This window comes from Coregonus clupeaformis, unplaced genomic scaffold (genome assembly GCF_020615455.1).
Source record: "Coregonus clupeaformis isolate EN_2021a unplaced genomic scaffold, ASM2061545v1 scaf1152, whole genome shotgun sequence".
In the NCBI taxonomy this organism is placed as follows: Eukaryota; Metazoa; Chordata; class Actinopteri; order Salmoniformes; family Salmonidae; genus Coregonus; species Coregonus clupeaformis.
The window spans coordinates 133,536-144,534 of record NW_025534606.1 but is presented as its reverse complement, the minus strand read 5'-3'; positions in this window follow the sequence as shown (position 1 = coordinate 144,534).

Sequence of the window (10,999 nt, the reverse complement as noted above, 5' to 3'; positions counted from 1 at the left end):
ATAGTTCGTAGCCTACCTAGCAGAATCTGCCCGTCTTTCTTTCAAAATCAAGACATTTATCCGTCTTCTAATGCAGTGGTGTAAAGTACATAAGTAAAAATACTTGAAAGTACTACTTAGGTCGTTTTTTTTAGGTATCTGTACTTTACTATTAATATTTTTAACAACTTTTACTTTTACTTCACTACATTCATAAAGAAAATGATGTACTTTTTACTCCATACATTTTCCCTGACACCCAAAAGTACTCATTACATTCAGAAAATGGTCCAATTCGCACTTATCAAGAGAACATCACTGGTCATCCCTACTGCCTTTGATCTGGCAGACTCACTAAACACATGCTTCCTTTGTAAATGATAAAAATTATGTCTGAGTGTTGGAAAGTGACCCTGGCTATCCATAAATGAAAATAACAAGAAAATTGTGCCGTCTGGTTTGCTTTATATAAGGAATTTTAATTTGAATTATTCCTACTTTACTTTTACTTTTGATACTTAAGTATATTTTAGCAATTACATTTACTTTTGATACTTAAGTATATTTAAAATCAAATACTTTTAGACTTTTACTCAAGTAGTATTTTACTGGGTGCCTTTCACTTTTACTTGAGTCATTTTCTATTAAGGTTTCTTTACTTTTTCCACCACTGTTCTAATGTTCCATATGCGCCACAGTTTGAACAGACATTTTGTAACTGCGTAGGCTACAAAGTGACTTTCAATTTCAAATAAGGAAATGAAGTTATAACGGTGACTGGGTAAATTAGTTTTGCATTGACCTGCTCCCCGGTTGAGCAGAGTTTGCATGTTTTAGAGCATTCCATTGGTCATTAAATTAAATGTCCACCAGGTTTAGCTGTGCTTTTTTCCCTCCAAAATGTGAATTACTGTAGGCCTATAATAATTGTAAACAGGCCTATAAATCCAAAAGGTTTTAATTTGAGAATGTTCATTTGTATGCCTCAAATATTAAATTGTCTTAAAATATCTGATGATTAGTTAAATCAGGTGTGTAAATGTTGGGCAAGAACAAAATTATTGAGAAACCCTGAGATAAACATAAAACCCTATCATTTAAAAGCTCCTCCACCATCTTTACCAGACGTTTGACTGATAACATGTGATAACACTTTGAAAACTGCTGTCTGTCAGCAACTAAGCAGTTCTACTAACTAGTACTATCTCATTCCAGGTATTCATTCTCTTACTCTGTCCATTAGAATAGATTATTATTCAGAAATACTTACTTTATTTTTCAGTTCTCACCATATAGTGTTTTCTGCTCAGTCGTCTTAAAATGGATCCTGTACAAAAGAACAACTTTACTTTCTGTTTCAGCTCAACCGTCTCCCCATCCTGATAATAAAGTGTTTTATTGGTATCTTCCACTAGATGGCAGTAAACACCTGCTGTAACTAGACTACGACTATGTGTTCGGTTTCATACATTCAGTTTCCCAGAGGAGGAGTGCTGATCTGGGATCAGGTCCCCCCTGTCCATTTAATCTGTTTCATTATGATCTAATAGGCTAAACTGATCCCAGATCAGTACTCCTACTCTTTATGAATACTGTCACAGGTGACTCCTCAAGATGAGGCTCATGATTTATAAGTTATATTCTTTAAGAATCAATTAATATCATTAATTGAACTGCTTTGCCATGAACAGATCTGTGAGGTCTTAACTTAAAGGTACTATATAAACCATATGGTTATTTAAATGGGGTTGAACATTCATCCCATCAGATTGTGTAAAGGATTTTATGAGTTCAGAAAAATACTGACTTGGAAGCATCTCTCTGACCTCACCCTGCTGAAACACACCCACATAGCTACAGTTATATGCTTGTCAGGTTTTATGTTTGTTGCTTCATGTAATGGCATATCTTTTAATGCTTCATGTAATGTATTTTATCCATTGAAATATAATTTTGATATAGTTTAAAATGTAGTTTCATGGTCATTTATTATGTTTTCCAGAATCTCCAACCAAACTCTGAGATCAGTCTCTCCAGTACCAAGTCATCTGTCCATGAAGAGTGACTTCTCTATGGATCATCCTATACATTTTAGTGATAAAAATAGGGACCTTTGACCCCAGGTAAGTTACTGGTCAGAATTGATGATATTACTATTGAAGAGGAGAATCTTCTAGATCTGAAACCAGATGTATTTTGTGTATCTGAGCATATCATTTGTTGTTTATGTTACATATTTTAATACACTGAGTGTACTACATTTTCCACAACATTTCCAACGGAGACCATCAGGTTGGTAAGTCATCATACTGTAGCTCAAACCTACTGTGATGACGACCTAACTTTATAATAGTTCGTAGCCTACCTAGCAGAATCTGCCCGTCTTTCTTTCAAAATCAACACATTTATCCGTCTTCTAATGCAGTGGTGTAAAGTACATAAGTAAAAATACTTGAAAGTACTACTTAGGTCGTTTTTTTTAGGTATCTGTACTTTACTATTAATATTTTTAACAACTTTTACTTTTACTTCACTACATTCATAAAGAAAATGATGTACTTTTTACTCCATACATTTTCCCTGACACCCAAAAGTACTCATTACATTCAGAAAATGGTCCAATTCGCACTTATCAAGAGAACATCACTGGTCATCCCTACTGCCTTTGATCTGGCAGACTCACTAAACACATGCTTCCTTTGTAAATGATAAAAATTATGTCTGAGTGTTGGAAAGTGACCCTGGCTATCCATAAATGAAAATAACAAGAAAATTGTGCCGTCTGGTTTGCTTTATATAAGGAATTTTAATTTGAATTATTCCTACTTTACTTTTACTTTTGATACTTAAGTATATTTTAGCAATTACATTTACTTTTGATACTTAAGTATATTTAAAATCAAATACTTTTAGACTTTTACTCAAGTAGTATTTTACTGGGTGCCTTTCACTTTTACTTGAGTCATTTTCTATTAAGGTATCTTTACTTTTTCCACCACTGTTCTAATGTTCCATATGCGCCACAGTTTGAACAGACATTTTGTAACTGCGTAGGCTACAAAGTGACTTTCAATTTCAAATAAGGAAATGAAGTTATAACGGTGACTGGGTAAATTAGTTTTGCATTGACCTGCTCCCCGGTTGAGCAGAGTTTGCATGTTTTAGAGCATTCCATTGGTCATTAAATTAAATGTCCACCAGGTTTAGCTGTGCTTTTTTCCCTCCAAAATGTGAATTACTGTAGGCCTATAATAATTGTAAACAGGCCTATAAATCCAAAAGGTTTTAATTTGAGAATGTTCATTTGTATGCCTCAAATATTAAATTGTCTTAAAATATCTGATGATTAGTTAAATCAGGTGTGTAAATGTTGGGCAAGAACAAAATTATTGAGAAACCCTGAGATAAACATAAAACCCTATCATTTAAAAGCTCCTCCACCATCTTTACCAGACGTTTGACTGATAACATGTGATAACACTTTGAAAACTGCTGTCTGTCAGCAACTAAGCAGTTCTACTAACTAGTACTATCTCATTCCAGGTATTCATTCTCTTACTCTGTCCATTAGAATAGATTATTATTCAGAAATACTTACTTTATTTTTCAGTTCTCACCATATAGTGTTTTCTGCTCAGTCGTCTTAAAATGGATCCTGTACAAAAGAACAACTTTACTTTCTGTTTCAGCTCAACCGTCTCCCCATCCTGATAATAAAGTGTTTTATTGGTATCTTCCACTAGATGGCAGTAAACACCTGCTGTAACTAGACTACGACTATGTGTTCGGTTTCATACATTCAGTTTCCCAGAGGAGGAGTGCTGATCTGGGATCAGGTCCCCCCCTGTCCATCTAATCTGTTTCATTATTATCTAATAGGCTAAACTGATCCCAGATCAGTACTCCTACTCTTTATGAATACTGTCACAGGTGACTCCTCAAGATGAGGCTCATGATTTATAAGTTATATTCTTTAAGAATCAATTAATATCATTAATTGAACTGCTTTGCCATGAACAGATCTGTGAGGTCTTAACTTAAAGGTGCTATATAGACTTTATGGTCATTTAAATGGGGTTGAACATTCAACCCATCAGATTGTGTAAAGGATTTTATGAGTTCAGAAAAATACTGACTTGGAAGTATCTCTCTGACCTCACCCTGCTGAAACACACCCACATAGCTACAGTTATATGCTTTTCTGTTTTTACCCACTTTTACAGCCAATGTGTGCACTGGCATCCATATGAATCAGTGGAAAATACAAACTAGTTAGCCATCTCCCAATAGATGGACCCCACGCAGAACGTTCAGCAATGCAGCATCTTCAGTAAGCGACTATTCCAGACACTCTCTTCTTATGAACCAGTTGCTATTAAATGAAGGTTTTTGGACAGAAAATCTGCGGCTACGGTAGAATTCTAGGCTAATCTGGGCTGGCACCTCTGTTCCAAGATAGTCAGGAACAGTCGGAGGTGGAGGGGGCTGTGGAGCCATTATCCTGGCGGAGGTGGAAGGGTGGGTAGGCTCTGCACACGGAGCTAACTGGAGCTTGGCAGCATCATCACTAGGCAGACCTAGGCAGTTTTACTTACTGCCTAAAATACATATCTCCTGAGACATTGGCGGTTCCCTACGGCTGACCAATAGTAAGTGATTGTGTCTCAGAATCTTCCTGTATTGCTGATTATATTGACTTTTACATCAACCCTCTATCCCAGAAACACCCCAGGTATGTTAAGGATAGTTATGAATGCAGGGTTTATTACTATTGTATTACTCTTTATATTAACTTAGCTACTGACTTGTTCTATTGTTGTTGTCAAGAGGTTAACCTGCTAGTCAGCATTTCATTGCACTGTTAACTCCATGTATATGACAAATAAACCACCTTGAACTTAGAAGGGAAGGGGGAGGGCAGCCAGAAAGGGAGGGGGAAAAGATGGCCAGCTAAATTACAGTATGTGTCCTCAAATGTTCTGTCATCTGAACATCTCACATTAGCTGGAAGAACTGACAAATGAAATGAATCATAGAGGTCTCATAACTTATTCCATTCTACAGGTCCATTGTTTTGTCTCCTGTCTCTTTATATTCATATACCCTGGGGGCTATGTAGCACATAGTGTTTAACATGATCCTATTGTCTATTGGTTTCAAGAAGATATTAACTTTATCCATTACAACAATCTGAGCCCCCTTATCTGCTGGTTTAATCACTATATTCTGATTGATGTTCAATGTTTTTAGTTGATTTGTAAGGTTAAACGGATGTACAGGTCTGGTTCTGAATTGTGAAAAGGAGGCCACATCCCGACCTATAAGAGTCTGTATAGTTTATGATAAACTGTGTTATTATTTTTACATTGTTTAGCTGATATTGTGATGTAATAATATGTGTAATTAGAGGGGGAGGGGCTTACCTCATTTGTCTGAGTCTCAAGATTCCCTGTGTCTACATTGATTGGTTGGGGTGTATTGGTGGCCCTGATAAGAGCCTAATTGTCTTAACTTCCAACATAGACAATGGACAATATCATTGAGGACTACTTCCAGCGTGGATTCACCAACAACGAAATGTTATTATTGGAGGAATCACTCAACATAACAATACGTCTTCAGACAGAAATAGTTCTTCAATAGTACTTCAGACAGAATTAGGAATCATCTCTGGTGGGTTAAAAACAGAACAGATGAAGCAGAGGTGCTCTCCTTCATACACCAGCAGCTTCAAACATCAGGTCGACAACATGGCTACTGCTGGACGCACCAGAAATGTTGGAAGGTCGGAATAGTTACCGACAGGGAAACTGTCCGTCAACTTCTGTGCCTTCAGGATGGTCAGGGTGTCAACTTGCGAGCAAGAAACGGCCTGAGAAACCGCCTTATGTTTGGCATGTGGGTGGTTACGACAAGTTAAAACCTTATGGAATATGTACCAGTGGATGCATCAACGGGTTTTCACCTAAAAGGATATGGCTAGAAGGCTACGAGACGAACAATGACAAACAATGACCCTGGGGTCGTCTCTGGGTCGTCTCTGGGTCGTCGCTGGGTATTTAATGGACGCTGTGAATGACAGAAACGGATACAGCTATAGATTGAGGCTTGATCATGGAACTGAAAATACCCATATTGCAGAGATTCAAAAATGTCTGCGTCACTCTGTGGATGAGGCTGGAACAGACTGCGTCACTTTGGGCCCCAACACTGGAAATCAAAGAATTGAGCGTTGGTGGATCACTCTGAGAAGTCAATGTTGAGAGTTTTGGATGGACTATTTTTGACCAGCTCAGAGGAGAAGGACACTCTGCAGAATCTTTCCTGGACAAATCTCTAATCCAGTTTTGTTTCCAAAACACAATACAGGTAATATCATCTCTCAGTTAGTTGAGTAGTCTGGTTCATATAGTTAGTTCAGTAGTCTGGTTCATATAGTTAGTTGAGTAGTCTGGTTCATATAGTTAGTTCAGTAGTCTGGTTCATATAGTTAGTTGAGTAGTCTGGTTCATATAGTTAGTTGAGTAGTCTGGTTCATATAGTTAGTTGAGTAGTCTGGTTCATATAGTTAGTTCAGTAGTCTGGTTCATATAGTTAGTTGAGTAGTCTGGTTCATATAGTTAGTTGAGTAGTCTGGTTCATATAGTTAGTTGAGTAGTCTGGTTCATATAGTTAGTTCAGTAGTCTGGTTCATATAGTTAGTTCAGTAGTCTGGTTCATATAGTTAGTTGAGTAGTCTGGTTCATATAGTTAGTTGAGTAGTCTGGTTCATATAGTTAGTTCAGTAGTCTGGTTCATATAGTTAGTTGAGTAGTCTGGTTCATATAGTTAGTTCAGTAGTCTGGTTCATATAGTTAGTTCAGTAGTCTGGTTCATATAGATAGTTCAGTAGTCTGGTTCATATAGTTAGTTCAGTAGTCTGGTTCATATAGTAAGTTGAGTAGTCTGGTTCATATAGTTAGTTCAGTAGTCTGGTTCATATAGTTAGTTCAGTAGTCTGGTTCATATAGTTAGTTCAGTAGGCTGGTTCATATAGTTAGTTGAGTAGTCTGGTTCATATAGTTAGTTGAGTAGTCTGGTTCATATAGTTAGTTCAGTAGTCTGGTTCATATAGTTAGTTCAGTAGTCTGGTTCATATAGTTAGTTGAGTAGTCTGGTTCATATAGTTAGTTGAGTAGTCTGGTTCATATAGTTAGTTCAGTAGTCTGGTTCATATAGTTAGTTCAGTAGTCTGGTTCATATAGTTAGTTCAGTAGTCTGGTTCATATAGTTAGTTGAGTAGTCTGGTTCATATAGTTAGTTGAGTAGTCTGGTTCATATAGTTAGTTCAGTAGTCTGGTTCATATAGTTAGTTGAGTAGTCTGGTTCATATAGTTAGTTCAGTAGTCTGGTTCATATAGTTAGTTCAGTAGTCTGGTTCATATAGATAGTTCAGTAGTCTGGTTCATATAGTTAGTTCAGTAGTCTGGTTCATATAGTAAGTTGAGTAGTCTGGTTCATATAGTTAGTTCAGTAGTCTGGTTCATATAGTTAGTTCAGTAGTCTGGTTCATATAGTTAGTTCAGTAGGCTGGTTCATATAGTTAGTTGAGTAGTCTGGTTCATATAGTTAGTTGAGTAGTCTGGTTCATATAGTTAGTTCAGTAGTCTGGTTCATATAGTTAGTTCAGGAGTCTGGTTCATATAGTTAGTTGAGTAGTCTGGTTCATATAGTTAGTTGAGTAGTCTGGTTCATATAGTTAGTTCAGTAGTCTGGTTCATATAGTTAGTTCAGTAGTCTGGTTCATTTAGTTAGTTGAGTAGTCTGGTTCATATAGTTAGCTCAGTAGTCTGGTTCATATAGTTAGTTGAGTAGTCTGGTTCATATAGTTAGTTGAGTAGTCTGGTTCATATAGTTAGTTGAGTAGTCTGGTTCATATAGTTAGTTGAGTAGTCTGGTTCATATAGTTAGTTCAGTAGTCTGGTTCATATAGTTAGTTCAGTAGTCTGGTTCATATAGTTAGTTCAGTAGTCTGGTTCATATAGTTAGTTGAGTAGTCTGGTTCATATAGTTAGTTGAGTAGTCTGGTTCATATAGTTAGTTCAGTAGTCTGGTTCATATAGTTAGTTGAGTAGTCTGGTTCATATAGTTAGTTCAGTAGTCTGGTTCATATAGTTAGTTCAGTAGTCTGGTTCATATAGATAGTTCAGTAGTCTGGTTCATATAGTTAGTTCAGTAGTCTGGTTCATATAGTTAGTTGAGTAGTCTGGTTCATATAGTTAGTTGAGTAGTCTGGTTCATATAGTTAGTTCAGTAGTCATGTTCATATAGTTAGTTCAGTAGGCTGGTTCATATAGTTAGTTGAGTAGTCTGGTTCATATAGTTAGTTGAGTAGTCTGGTTCATATAGTTAGTTCAGTAGTCTGGTTCATATAGTTAGTTCAGTAGTCTGGTTCATATAGTTAGTTGAGTAGTCTGGTTCATATAGTTAGTTGAGTAGTCTGGTTCATATAGTTAGCTCAGTAGTCTGGTTCATATAGTTAGTTGAGTAGTCTGGTTCATATAGTTAGTTGAGTAGTCTGGTTCATATAGTTAGTTGAGTAGTCTGGTTCATATAGTTAGTTGAGTAGTCTGGTTCATATAGTTAGTTGAGTAGTCTGGTTCATATAGTTAGTTCAGTAGTCTGGTTCATATAGTTAGTTCAGTAGTCTGGTTCATATAGTTAGTTGAGTAGTCTGGTTCATATAGTTAGTTGAGTAGTCTGGTTCATATAGTTAGTTCAGTAGTCTGGTTCATATGGTTAGTGCAGTAGTCTGGTTCATATAGTTAGTTCAGTAGTCTGGTTCATATAGTTAGTTCAGTAGGCTGGTTCATATAGTTAGTTCAGTAGGCTGGTTCATATAGTTAGTTGAGTAGTCTGGTTCATATAGTTAGTTGAGTAGTCTGGTTCATATAGTTAGTTCAGTAGTCTGGTTCATATAGTTAGTTCAGTAGTCTGGTTCATATAGTTAGTTGAGTAGTCTGGTTCATATAGTTAGTTGAGTAGTCTGGTTCATATAGTTAGTTCAGTAGTCTGGTTCATATAGTTAGTTCAGTAGTCTGGTTCATATAGTTAGTTCAGTAGTCTGGTTCATATAGTTAGTTCAGTAGTCTGGTTCATATAGTTAGTTCAGTAGTCTGGTTCATATAATTAGTTCAGTAGTGTGGTTCATATAGTTAGTTCAGTAGTCTGGTTCATATATTTAGTTCAGTAGTCTGGTTCATTTAGTTAGTTGAGTAGTCTGGTTCATATAGTTAGCTCAGTAGTCTGGTTCATATAGTTAGTTCAGTAGTCTGGTTCATATAGTTAGTTCAGTAGTCTGGTTCATATAGTTAGTTGAGTAGGCTGGTTCATATAGTTAGTTGAGTAGTCTGGTTCATATAGTTAGTTCAGTAGTCTGGTTCATATAGTTAGTTCAGTAGTCTGGTTCATATAGTTAGTTCAGTAGTCTGGTTCATATAGTTAGTTAAGTAGTCTGGTTCATATAGTTAGTTGAGTAGTCTGATTCATATAGTTAGTTGAGTAGTCTGGTTCATATAGTTAGCTCAGTAGTCTGGTTCATATAGTTAGTTGAGTAGTCTGGTTCATATAGTTAGTTGAGTAGTCTGGTTCATATAGTTAGTTGAGTAGTCTGGTTCATATAGTTAGTTGAGTAGTCTGGTTCATATAGTTAGTTCAGTAGTCTGGTTCATATAGTTAGTTCAGTAGTCTGGTTCATATAGTTAGTTCAGTAGTCTGGTTCATATAGTTAGTTGTGTAGTTTGGGTCATATAGTTAGTTGAGTAGTCTGGTTCATATAGTTAGTTCAGTAGTCTGGTTCATATAGTTAGTTGAGTAGTCTGGTTCATATAGTTAGTTCAGTAGTCTGGTTCATATAGTTAGTTCAGTAGTCTGGTTCATATAGATAGTTCAGTAGTCTGGTTCATATAGTTAGTTCAGTAGTCTGGTTCATATAGTTAGTTGAGTAGTCTGGTTCATATAGTTAGTTCAGTAGTCTGGTTCATATAGTTAGTTCAGTAGTCTGGTTCATATAGTTAGTTCAGTAGGCTGGTTCATATAGTTAGTTGAGTAGTCTGGTTCATATAGTTAGTTGAGTAGTCTGGTTCATATAGTTAGTTCAGTAGTCTGGTTCATATAGTTAGTTCAGTAGTCTGGTTCATATAGTTAGTTGAGTAGTCTGGTTCATATAGTTAGTTGAGTAGTCTGGTTCATATAGTTAGTTCAGTAGTCTGGTTCATATAGTTAGTTCAGTAGTCTGGTTCATTTAGTTAGTTGAGTAGTCTGGTTCATATAGTTAGCTCAGTAGTCTGGTTCATATAGTTAGTTCAGTAGTCTGGTTCATATAGTTAGTTCAGTAGGCTGGTTCATATAGTTAGTTGAGTAGTCTGGTTCATATAGTTAGTTGAGTAGTCTGGTTCATATAGTTAGTTGAGTAGTCTGGTTCATATAGTTAGTTCAGTAGTCTGGTTCATATAGTTAGTTGAGTAGTCTGGTTCATATAGTTAGTTCAGTAGTCTGGTTCATATAGTTAGTTCAGTAGTCTGGTTCATATAGATAGTTCAGTAGTCTGGTTCATATAGTTAGTTCAGTAGTCTGGTTCATATAGTTAGTTGAGTAGTCTGGTTCATATAGTTAGTTGAGTAGTCTGGTTCATATAGTTAGTTCAGTAGTCTGGTTCATATAGTTAGTTCAGTAGGCTGGTTCATATAGTTAGTTGAGTAGTCTGGTTCATATAGTTAGTTGAGTAGTCTGGTTCATATAGTTAGTTCAGTAGTCTGGTTCATATAGTTAGTTCAGTAGTCTGGTTCATATAGTTAGTTGAGTAGTCTGGTTCATATAGTTAGTTGAGTAGTCTGTTTCATATAGTTAGTTCAGTAGTCTGGTTCATATAGTTAGTTCAGTAGTCTGGTTCATATAGTTAGTTCAGTAGTCTGGTTCATATAGTTAGTTCAGTAGTCTGGTTCATATAGTTAGTTCAGTAGTCTGGTTCATATAATTAGTT